Consider the following 12,663-nt stretch of genomic DNA (forward strand, 5'->3'; position numbering starts at 1 on the left):
AGGAAACCGTTTCTAGGGAGCCTAACATACTCTCAGTTATCCTGTCCTACTTCAGCTCAGATGTACTGGAAAAGGTGAAAAGGATGGATAGCTGAAAAGTCCTTTCATGGCAAAGATAGGGTTTTTGACTTGGACTTTGGTAGGACATTAACTCAGGCACAGCAAGATATTTGCCACCTGGATAGCGTGTCTGAGCTAAATGACAAACCCCAACTTCTTTCGGAGACTATTTAAGCTCCTCAGAGGCAGGGAACTTGTCCTCCGACTCTATTGTACTCTCCCAAGGACTTAGAACAATGTTCTGCACACATTAAATATCAATACCACCACTATGAGCTAGTAAGTGGAAAAAGTGAAAAGATCTATCAGGTTAAATTTAAGCATCGCCTCCAAGAAATTATTGAATATTTACTTTGTTTCCCTACCAAATCTTTAACTTACCATCTGTGTAGAACTGGCAATACAAACTCTGCATTTGAACGTGTCCAACCAATCAGCAGAAGAAACTGAATTATAGGCTTCACCAAGAGTGAGGGGGCAGAAATATTTTAATTTTGTTTTTAATTATGCAGTAACAAAAGCTATCACAAAACCAAGAAAGAATACCTTAAAATTAATTATCAGCCTGAATACAATCCTTGGAAAGGCCTTTCAAAGCTTAATCAAGATAAAAATGAAAAGAACATAAAATTAAATTAAAAAATCCTATGAAAATGAAACAATCTAGGGAGGAACATACAAAAACCGTATGGGAGGATTAGGGGTATGAATTAGGTACTTGCTATGTTGAATTATAGCCAAGCACAGCTCAAAGGGTAGATATGATCTGAAATCATAGATCAATCTCTCTGTTCTGGAATAAAATGTAACATCTGGGGCACTAAAACACTTTTCCATCAAACCTTTTTTCCCCAACTCTGCATCCCAGAAATACTACATTAATAATTGTGTAGATGCCAAAAGAAGAAAAATTTCTACTTCCAAGCAGAGAGTAGCCAAGGTGATTTCTTCAGGCTGAGAAATATTTAAATAACACTCACCAGCCTGAGGATAGCTCCCACATATCTCAGGTCTATATCTATCCTGTCCCTAGCTTCACCTCCTCATGGCATCGCACAGCTCACCCGACCTCCTACATCATGTCTCGAAAATTCTAACCAACAGGTTGGCGTCATGTCAATTTGTTCAACCTATCATACTACTGTTTGATCAAATAACAAATAAGTTGCTTTTTTGGTTAACTACCTACGGATCTCTCTTGTGCCCCTTCTCAGCTTGTTGATGGTCTCAGTTTTCTGGTTCTGCCACAGCACTTTCTGCATGCTTTTAGAACTTTGCTAATTCTTAAAGAATTAATCACTGTGAGAAGCAGAATGGACTTGTAGAAAGAGCTTGTGTGGGCAAGGAATGTGTCCATTTATTGTTATAGTGTACTCTTCCAAGCGCTTCATACAGTGCTCTGCAAACAGTAAGTTCTCAATAAATACAGTTGAATTAATGAATCTAGAGGCCTGGGTTCTAATCCCCATTCTATCATTGCCTGCTGAGTGACCTCAGGCAAGTCGCTGAACTTCTCTGAGCTTAGTTTCCTAATTTGTAAAATGGGAATTAAGTACCTGTTCTCCCCCCTCTCCATTAGACTGTGATCCCCCAAGCTGGGCAGGGGTGGGACTGATCTCATCAGATGAGAAGCAGCATACATGGGCCTGGGAGTCAGATACCCTGGGTTCTAGCCCCTGCTCCACCATTGCTGTGTGACCTAAGGCAAGTCACAATTTCTCTGGGCCTCAGTTCTCTCATATGCGAAGTGGGGATTCAATACCTGTTCTCCCTCCTACTTAGGTTGTGAGTCCCATGTGGGACCTGATTTTCTTGTATCTACTCTAGCGCTTATTACAGTCCTTGGTACATAGTAAGTGCTTAACAAATACCACACTTAGTTAATATTAGTATTATCGCCATATGTACAAATGATTGGCACATGCCACAATTATCATCACCACTACTAATAGAGGAATCTCTCACTATCCTTTTCATTATTTTTCCTTGTTGTAGCCAATTAATGTTTATTTCTAGGGTGATCTTTGTCATAGTAGAATCCGTAGGATCTTCCTGAACTCCTCATATGGCCTGCCCTCTGCAACCTCAAGCCAATGGTCCATTCTAGTGAAAAATCATTACTTTTTTCCAAGAAAACTCTAAGACACTCAATCATTCATAGCAGTAGAAAACAATTGTATCTTTTATGAGCAGGACAACATGCTGTGAACTTTTATATGCAAGCCAATACCCTTAGGAAATGTTTTGCCGCACTGATATTATAGTTGACTTTCAGTAGAGGGAAAGCGAGCAAATATATGGATGTCTGAGCTGGATTATATCTCTCTGAAATTAAATGCAACAGAGGGTTAGAAATTAGTCTCTGCTAGAATTCTCCAACATCATTTTGGATGATGATGGTGTTTTGGAGGACATGAGAGGAATGAATTTGTTCTTAACTCTGACACAGGACCTTCAAAATGTAAATAAAAAAATCACTCTTGTTTTGTATAATCCCTAAACTATGCCTTTTGTTTCCTCTACATAGAATACTTTGTGAAAGATGATACTTGAAAACATAAAAAACAAACTTGTTAAAATATATGATCTCAGGAAAGAACCACGGTCTTAGAGAAGGAAAACAAACATGTTGAGACATTTCCCACTATTAGTTACTTTGTCCTCTGTGAAGAAACACACATGAAATAACAAGGGTTAGTTTCCTCTATCCCATCATTATAATTGAGCTCAGAATTTGCTTTTAACAAAAAATAAAACACCTAGGACAGACTAGTTTTTGCAATCAATTTTTTGATGTGGAGGTCTAACACTGAATATTTTATTAATACTACTCAAGGTTTCATAGTCTCAGCATTTCAAAAAAAAAAAGCCATTTCATTCATTCTTGTCTTAAAGTTGAGTCAAGCAGTTGGCCAAAATGAAGGTGCCTTCTAAGTGAATGTCTGCACTCTAATATTTTGGAACCTAATTTATCCACACAATTTACTATACATCCAGGGGTACGGCTACTAGCTGGTGTTTTTAAGTTGAAGAAGAAGTGAGCAGTTGAACAGCTGCTCACTAATGTTGTGAATGCATAAGTGTCCTAGTTCCATAATGACACTCTACACCTCATCTGTAGTCCAACTGATAATGGCAAATATGAGAAGGCAGAGAGGAAGACAAGGGTTCAAAGAAAGTAGGTGTCAGGAGAAGGACAGAGCTAAGGGACAGGAGAAAGCCAACACTGAGGTTATCCCTGAGGAACTCTGACAGAACCAGAGAAAAAGGAGACGTAATAGGACCACTTCCCATAGAGAGCTTATTGAGGTCTCATTCACTCCCCTTCCTTCTGGCCTCCGGAGCCCAACAGAAAGGAGGGAGGGAAGGAATAAGGAATAAGACCTCTGTCTCAATATGGTCTTGTTTCTGCCTTATTTCTGAGAAAGAGGTTAGCCAGGAAGGGAAAGAAAATAGACCGCTATGGTTGAAGGGAAAGGAAGTCCACTGATGCATTTTCCGATCTTAAAAGGAGCCAGGTCCTCTCTGAAGTTTAAATCAAACACTGTGAAATTCTGGACGCTGTTCAAATCATTTGTCTTATTTGCTTTCAAGTCACCGTGAAGCGAAAAATATTTTTTACACAAAGCTGTGTAATTTATGCAGCAATTGCTACCTAATGAACAGGTTCAATAGCAGATAATTATATGAAGAGTACTTAAATGCTAACTATGTACTTTAAAAAATGTTGCAAAAGTAGGTTCGTAATTAAATTATAATTACAAGTAAAATCTAGACATTGATTATTCCCTTGGAAATGTGTAAAATTTTTATTTCCAGGGTTCGGCAGATTACTCTCTGTTACCGTGATTCATTTCTTTTGTTGTTACATTCACTCGTTTCCTACTTGTTTTGCATGATGGATTTTAAATTTAAAATTAACTAAAATTATCTTCCAGATTACTAATTACTGTATACAATGGTTTCAATAGAGTAACGAAAGCTGCCATTAAAAAACAGTTTATGTGCAGAGAAATTTGAAATCATGCAAGATTTATAGATGGGAAAAGACAGCTGATCGTTTAACAAAACTCAAGGATTAGAAAAGATTTAAGATCAGAGTTAAGAGCTGGTACTTGGGGCCGCACGCAAAATCTCACAGTAAATTGAGTGAGAGTTTATCCACTGCATGACATTCGTTCTCGGGTATATCCCAATGAATTTTGAAATCGAATCAAGTGGGTATATGGATAGTGTGCCCCTTTCATAGATGAGTAAATAAAATCAACAAGGGAGAGGGGTGGGAGAGGGGCATTATTCATGCTTGGAACGACTGCATGAGGTTTTCTGAGCTGTTAGATCCACACTGGGGCTCCCCCTTCATATTATGGGATGACAAAGGAATAAAAATGTTCCATGATTCTAGCAGTGGAGGTAAGAGAGAGAGGGAAATTGAAGGTGGACAGGATAGGAACAAGTTCTTAGGCCTTGCTATGGCTTCTCAATCTACCCTTCTTTGAGAAACTTGGCACAAATCTCCCATATACCCTTAACAAGAAGCCTCCAGTGCCTCATTCATCTAATAGCTGTGGACAAGAGAGGGAAAATTTATCGTATTTAGAGGTGAAAGGGTCAACTTAGATGTCCCCTTGAGCCATCATTCAAACAGATGGAGGATTCCGGAGACTTATGCTCATCCTCAAATGATTCCTCAACAGCCAGATGCACCAATGGGAATGATCAGATTTCACACGGTGGAGATCATGGTAGGTTATGAGGGACTAATGCTAAACCCTTCAGGTAGGGTAAGTAGTGAGAATTCTTCAGTACAGATAGAGGAGCTAAATCAAGACCTAAAGCTTGTTCCATATTTGTTTCCCCTTAGAGCATCAGGACATCTCCATTGCTGTGTCATCCCACAATGTTTGGTATTGTGATGGGGTGGGAGAAGCTCAGTAAAGGCCTCAAAGCCAACCAACTCATTGTTTAGAGTTGGGGAAAAAGAGGCAAGCATCAATAAAGGGGATTTTGTCTGGGTGACCTATCAGTTCTAACAATTCCAAGGTGAAGGGGTCGAACTACAATCCAACAGGGCACCACTTCCCCCTTCTAGTCACATTGCACAGACCGGAGGCCTAGCACCGACCCCCTCGCTGGCCAGGTGCATACCCGGGGTGGGGGGCGAGTTGCAGGTTGGCACTCAGCAGGGTCAGCTCTGCCTGGACAAAGGGGTAGCCAAGGCCAGCTGGGACAGAGGGACAGGCTGCCCCTGCTTTACTTTCCTTTTTTTAAAATAAAGAAAAGCAAACCTGAGAGGGAGGGTAAACCCAGCTTTCCTCACTTTAGCCTCGGGGCTGGCATCCAGGAAAATGAACCAAAACTACAGAGGGAAATGTCTGCAAAGGTCCCTGGTAGACAATCCGAGTAGAAGTGTCAGCCTGGGTTCCTTCTTCGAAAGTCCCAGCTCCCTCTTCCCCAGTGACACCCCTGCTTGGAAGATCAGCCAACCTAGTAGTTTAAAATTAGGAAGCTGATCAAACAGTAGCCATTAAAAGCCTCTCGCATGTCATATCATCTTGAAGGATTTCACCTAATTAACGTTTCATAAAGCAAAATGTGCCAATGCGTCCTGGGTCCTGCTCTGATTAATCCTCTCCAGTTTTAGCCAGAAGAGTTGCTAAGGCTCACAGTCACATTAAAAACTTCAAAAATTTCATCTGGAACCACAGGTGCTTGGAAACAAAAGGCAACAAGACTCCAGTATGAGGAAAGATGCATCAGTCCAGCTGCTCAGAGTTACTGCCTATTGCTGAACCCTCTAGCTGTCTTTTAATCCTGAAGGTTTGCTGCTACTGTTATTGAGTAGGAAAGCAATTGCCTTTACTTCATTTATCTCTCAACTTCCTTGAGGTAGCTGCAGAGAATTCTGAGAGAAGACTAGCCTTAATGAAACTTTGGCAGACAGAGAAATCTCATGCAGTTTCCAAAAATATAATTGATTTCAAGGGTCTGTTTTTCCATTATATAGAAAATAGTTTTCTTACATTCAAGTTCTTTCATTGGACCTAGTTCACCAAAGATAAATTTTCAGTGTTCACAAATACTGCTGGGATTAAATATAAGACATCCAAAATTGTAAGCACATATACTAATGAGACCTTCCCCAAGAAATCATTAAACTCACAGCAGAGGCATTTCACTTCAAAATACAACTGAGAAATATTAACACATCATCCTCTATTTCTCTCTAGGAATCTTTTTGCCTGCCGGTGATTTGCAAGAAGAAAGTACCATGCTCAGAGTAGTGGACTAACTTCATAATATCCACTGTGGTTTCAAATAAAACAGAGGATACAACTAGAAAAAGAGGTCTCCAAATTAGGAAACATCACAATTAGTAGAAGTATTACATTTTGGTAACATAAATCAAGAGTTTTTTAAATAGAATTCCAAGGAGAATTTGTGTTGCCTCAGGACAGAATTTAGAACCACAATACTATTCTATGGACAGGAAACATGTCCACCAAATCTGTTTTTTATACTCTCCCAAGTACTTAGTTCAGTGCTCTGCATACAGTGAGTGCTCAATAAATAGCATTGATCAATTACATACCCATAAATCAGGGACAAACCTAGTCATCCTATGTTTAGGAGTATCAGACAGGTCTGGACCTACAGATGTTAACCAGGAATCCATGAATGAAGCTATATAAATTCTAAAGGCCAGGACTGAGTTGCCCTCAAAAATAAACCAGGAAACCCAACAGATTTATTTCTGAACCTAAAAAGAAACCACTGAATATTGGAGAAGACATTCATAAATGATTACCTGCAGCACCTGGAGGCCTTTAGGACTGATTAACACAGCATCCACCTGGAAATCAGCTTTAATCAGATTATCATGTGGACTGAGGTCTGGGCTACTTGAAAGATACTGAAATCTGAGTTGAAATTGAAATTATCCACCAGCAACACTTATAAACAAGTTAGCCCACGGTGACCTCCCTTTTTATCTCAGAGGTAGGTGGGGGAAAAAGAGAAATAACTTATCAGATACAATAAACAAGGCCTTAGATGTCTCAGGACCAACCTTCAACAAAAGAACCCCAAGCTCCTTTCCTCTTACTCCTCCAAAGGTCAGGTTAACTCCACTCCCAGGTTGGCGACCTTTCACCCTATTGGCTCAAAAGCCATGGCTTTACCAGATCATTCCAAACATCTAAATAATGAGGGGGGAGAAGACTATACCAATCTGTTGGACATCTAACATTTACTGAGCAACTACTATATATAGAAGGCTATCCTAAGCTCTTAAAGAAGTATAATAGAGTTGTAAACAGGATCCTTGTCTTAATAATTAGGGTATTTGCTAGGCATTTACTCTGTACCAACTACCATCCTAATAGAAAGTCAGATAGTCAGTCCCTGTCCCACATGAGGCTCACAGTCTAAGAAAGGAAGATAACAGATATCAAATCCCCATTTTGTATATGAGGAGACTGAGTCACAAAAAAGTTTACTTCTTAAGGAGTTTACCTTCAGGTGTGGGGAGACTCCAAAATGATTTACAGGTAGGAGGAAGAAAGGAAAAGGAATAGGTTCTCAAGTGAGTGCTTAAGCAAAAATGTATATAAGATATGGATAAGCCCTCTGAAAATTGGGAGTACTTAAATCCTTAAGTACCGTGGAAATGCTGAAGTGGTCACTGGAGGGATAAAATCTGGGAAGGATAATCTAAAGATCTAAATGAGTTTCATGTCTTATTAAAAATCTCTGCAAACTTTCAAAAACATTCCATCAGCTATCAAAACATCAGATCAAGCCACCACTTAAAAGAGGTACAGATCAAAGAGGTATCCTTCTCAAAATACTTACATATAAGCAAAGAATCACAGTGAAACCGGCTTTAATGGATCTTGAACACCGGCACTGCCTGGGATTCAAAGAAAGACACAAAGTCACAGCCTTCAGTGAAATGTAGTAACTTTCCAACGAGACTCTTCAGTTGTCTCCCGAGTGCCTAGTTGTTCCACTAGGAATTTGCCGTAATGGAAATATACTGGGGCAGTCTGCACAAGCACCTGTTTGACTCCGTATGATTCTTAAAGACAGAGACCCTAACGATCTTATTTTCCACCAAAAGAATGACAGATTTGAAACAGGTTTTTGATGCGGTCTCTGCAGATCAGCAAAAATGTACCTGGTTGAGATCCAGACAATTTTGCTTTTCTGTGAACTTGCATCCTATATCACGGCACCTAATTGTCCTGATACCGGCCCGATCGATAACAGCTGTCCGGGGTACTAAGCCACACTGAAAGCAAAAGCATCAACATCAGTATGAGCTAAACTAGCGTCAGAGGAGAAAGTCTGCTAGGTGCAATAAAATCTAAAAGAATAGGCCGGTGGGATTTTTAGATTCGTTCATCGATGTCAATTATAACTGTTCTACATTTTCAAAGAAAACACACTAATAGTGAAGTTGACTTATGGGCCTATATATGTGTCTAAAAAGGTAATTGCAGGAACTACGGTCCTGATTCCTCTGGGTACACATAGAGATTGCCTTTTGTTGTGCTGTAGTGTCTGTTGTTTGCAGTGTCTGGCACTGTTCTCACTATGACCTCCTTGTCTAGTGCTATTTTGGAGGTTTGTGTTCTTGACTGCCAAGCCCTTGCTGGTCTTTCTGCTGCAGTTGTCACCCAGTTAACAGCAAAGAAGCCATACTGTCTGAGGCTTTGCTTTTCTCCTCTGACCCCGTTTTTTGGTTTCCCAGTTTCAATTCACCATGCAGCCCTTTGGATATCCTACTGCCATCCATTCTCCTCCTACGTCCCACTAGTAAAACTAGCTAGAGATGAGCCTGACTTTAGGAGAGCGAACTTCACCGCAGACTCTAATTCCTTGTGATCCTGTCTTGCCATTTGGTGTTGAGCACTGCTTAAAAGCGGGGCTGATGGAAACTTAACATTTACACAGGGGTGTGCCAAAACAGGACTTGGTTATTCACCATTTTCACCTCCACTTTTATTCATAATTCTCAATTTTAGAATGGTTATTCATTTTAACTAATGTTCGTATGGAAAGCATGGCATGACTGCACGAGACAGGTACATTTTCTGGAAATGCTTTTCCAGGAGATAATTCCACTCTGACTCCATTCTGCACTGAGAAAAAAATCTAATGTTAATTTCAACCAAGCATTTAATGCCAGTGGCAGGTAAATCTTATTTTTATGGTATCTGTTAAGTACTTACTATGTTGCAGGCACTGTACTAAGTTCTGGGGTAGGTACAAGCAAATCAGGTTGGACATTGTCCATGTCCCACATGGGTTTCACAGTCACAATCCTCATTTTACAGATGAGATGACTGAGGCCCCCAAAAATGAAGTGACTTACCCAAATTCTGGATGGCAGACAAGTAATAATAATAATAATGTTGATATTTGTTAAGCGCTTACTATGTGCCAAGCACTCTTCTAAGCGCTGGGGTAGATAAAGGGTAATGAGGTTGTCCCACATGAGACTCACAGTCTTCATCCCCATTTTACAGATGAGGTAACTGAGGCACCGAGAAGTTAAGTGACTTGCCCAAAGTCACACAGCTGACAGAGCGGAGCCGGGTTTAGAACCAATGACCTCTGACTCCTAAGCCTGTGCTCTTTCCACTGAGCCATGCTGAAGTCGCAGAGCTGAGATTGGAACCCAGGTCCTTCTGACTCTCAAATTCGTGTTCTCTCCACTAGCCCATGCTGCTTACGTTTTTGGAGCCCTAGACCTCTCACCCTCCTTCCCAAACCACCCCAATAATTTTGACTTTTGTCTAACTGAAAGCATTGGGCATCTTTACCAGAAACTTTGTTGAAAAGCTTTATTGAGAAGTAGTGTGGCTTAGTGGAAAGAGCACGAGTTTGGGGGTCAGAGGATGTGGGTTCTAATCCTGGCTCTGCCACTTGTCTGCTGTGTGACCTTGGACAGGCCACTTAACTTCTCTGTGCCTCAGTTACCTCATCTGTAAAATGGGGATTAAGACTGTGAGCCCTATGTGGAACAACCTGATTATCTTGTATCCACGCCAGCACTTAGAACAGTGCTTGGCACATAGAATATACTTAACAAATACCATAATTATTATTATTGTTATTTCCTCATGTTTCTTGTCATCAAGATCAGATCAGTGGGCTCTAGTGGATAGTCTACGTCGCCACACTAAACTCACAACCATGGCACTGTGCACAACACATCCAGAAAACTGCATTACAGCTGCATCCCTGATATAAAGCAAAAAGACTATTTTCAGATAGTAGACAAATGCTATAGAAAATTATTTTCCTTTTTAAAAAAGAAACATACTTATTGTGGCTTTGCTTTGAGGAGATGGAGAGAAAGAACACAGAGAGAGCAGCAGAAGATCAGATATGGCAAAGCTGAGCTATACTGATTAACTAGGGCACAATATATCATTCATTCATTCAATCGCATTTATTGAGAACTTACTGTGCGCAGAGCACTGTACTAAGCGCTTGGATTCTACAATTCAGCAACAGATAGAGGCAATCCCTGCCCAACAAGGGGCTCACAGTCTAAAAGACCCTCAGTGACCCTCTGAGATAGTACAGCAGTAGTAATAATCATAATTATAGTCCTTCATAAGTGCTTACTATGTGTGAAGCACTGTTCCAAACGCTGGGGTTATGCACAGTTCACGTCCCACATAGGCTCATACTCTCGATCCCCATTATAGAGATGAAGTAACTGAGGCCCAGAGAAGTGAAGTGACTTGCCCAAGGTCACACAGCAGACATATGGAGGAGCTAGGATTAGAACCCGTGACCTTCTGACTAATAGTAGCAATATTGGTAGTAAAGCAGTAGTTGTTGTCGTAATAGTAATATCATTTACTGAACACCCAGTGGTGAAGTGCAGCATATTAGGTGTTTGGAAAATACAGAATAAAGAAGAGACATTTCCCCTGCCTATAAAAAGCTTACACTCTAATGGAGGAGACAAACATAAAACTATTTACAAGTAGAGTGGTCAAAATAACGATTTGAATAAACATATGTATATTATATATATGAATGCTAGGGAGGAATATAAAAAGTTCAGAAGTGCTAGAGGGTTTGGTTGTTGGATGAGGACGCTGGGAAATTAATCAGGGAAACCTGGTTGGAATTCCTTGTTGGACTTGTACATCCCAAGCGCTTAGTACAGTGCTCTGCACATAGTAAGCGCTCAATACATATGAATGAATGAATGAATGAATGAATGAATGAATGAATGAATGAATGGAGTCCTTGTCGTAGAAGGACTTTGAATGCCGGGATATCTGTGGTATGTCCGATTTGGGGTTCCAAACCAGGAGAACGGAGTGAAGTAGAGAGGATAAATGTGGGACTGATGATAATGGAGGGGCTTGGGATTTGAACAGTGGGTCGTGGATGATGGTCCAATGATCCCCATATTCCACCCACCTCCCCCCACACCCAGACTGGAAGCTCGCTGTGGGCAGGAAATGTGTCTGTTTACTGTTGTATTAAACTCTCCCAAATGCTTAGTATAGTGCTCTGCATACAGTAAGCACGAATGAATGAATGAATGAATGAATGAATGAATGAATGAATGAATGAATAATTAGTCCATGACTGCCCATCAAGCTTGCCTCCAAAGTGCAGATGGGTTGGCAATGGAGCAAAGAGGTAAGGACAGAACCATTCACATGCACAGCAGCTGACAACTGGCCTGAGTTCCAGGGTAATTAAGAGGGACACCCAATGATGCAAACTCAAGATGAGATTTTCTAGATGAACTGAGATACCCAAATAATAGCCAAGCGCCCTAATGTTCCCAAGTCACACGGAATATGTACCTTCAAGGCAGATATGAATTCCGTGAAATGTTTTCAACATGCTGGGAAGCAGAGAGGCTTTGTGGAAAGAGCAAGGACTTGGGAGTCAGATGTCATGGGTTCTAATCCCAGGTCCACCACTTGTCAGTTATGTGACTTTGGGCGAGTCGCTTAACTTCTCTGTGCCTCAGTTACCTCATCTGTAAAATGGTGATTAATAATAATAATGTTGGTATTTGTTAAGCGCTTACTATGTGCAGAGCACTGCTCTAAGTGCTGGGATAGACACAAGGGAATCAGGTTGTCCCACGTGGGGCTCACAGTCTTAATCCCCATTTTACAGGTGAGTTAACTGAGGCACAGAGAAGTTAAGTGACTTGCCCAAAGTCACCCAGCTGACAAGTCGCAGAGCCGGAATTCGAACCCATGATCTCTGACTCCAAAGCCCATGCTCTTTCCACTGAGCCACGCTGCTTCTCTACCATGAGCCCCATGTGGGACAACCTGATTACCTTGTACCTACCCCAGCGCTTAGAACAGTGCTTGGCACAAAGTAAGTGCTTAACAAATACCATCATTACTATTATTATTATTATCATTATCATTATCATCATCCATTGGGTGTGGCTTATGCATAAAGGATCCTATGATGCAAATGCAATTTTTGAGCCAATGAAATATAGTTATCGACTAACTTTTGTGGTTGACACAAGAAAATCTGCCATGGTAAGGACTGATCTGCACTTATCCAAAATAGAACAAAATCGGACAACAG

Source organism: Ornithorhynchus anatinus, chromosome 8 (assembly GCF_004115215.2).
Source record: "Ornithorhynchus anatinus isolate Pmale09 chromosome 8, mOrnAna1.pri.v4, whole genome shotgun sequence".
Taxonomy (NCBI): Eukaryota; Metazoa; Chordata; class Mammalia; order Monotremata; family Ornithorhynchidae; genus Ornithorhynchus; species Ornithorhynchus anatinus.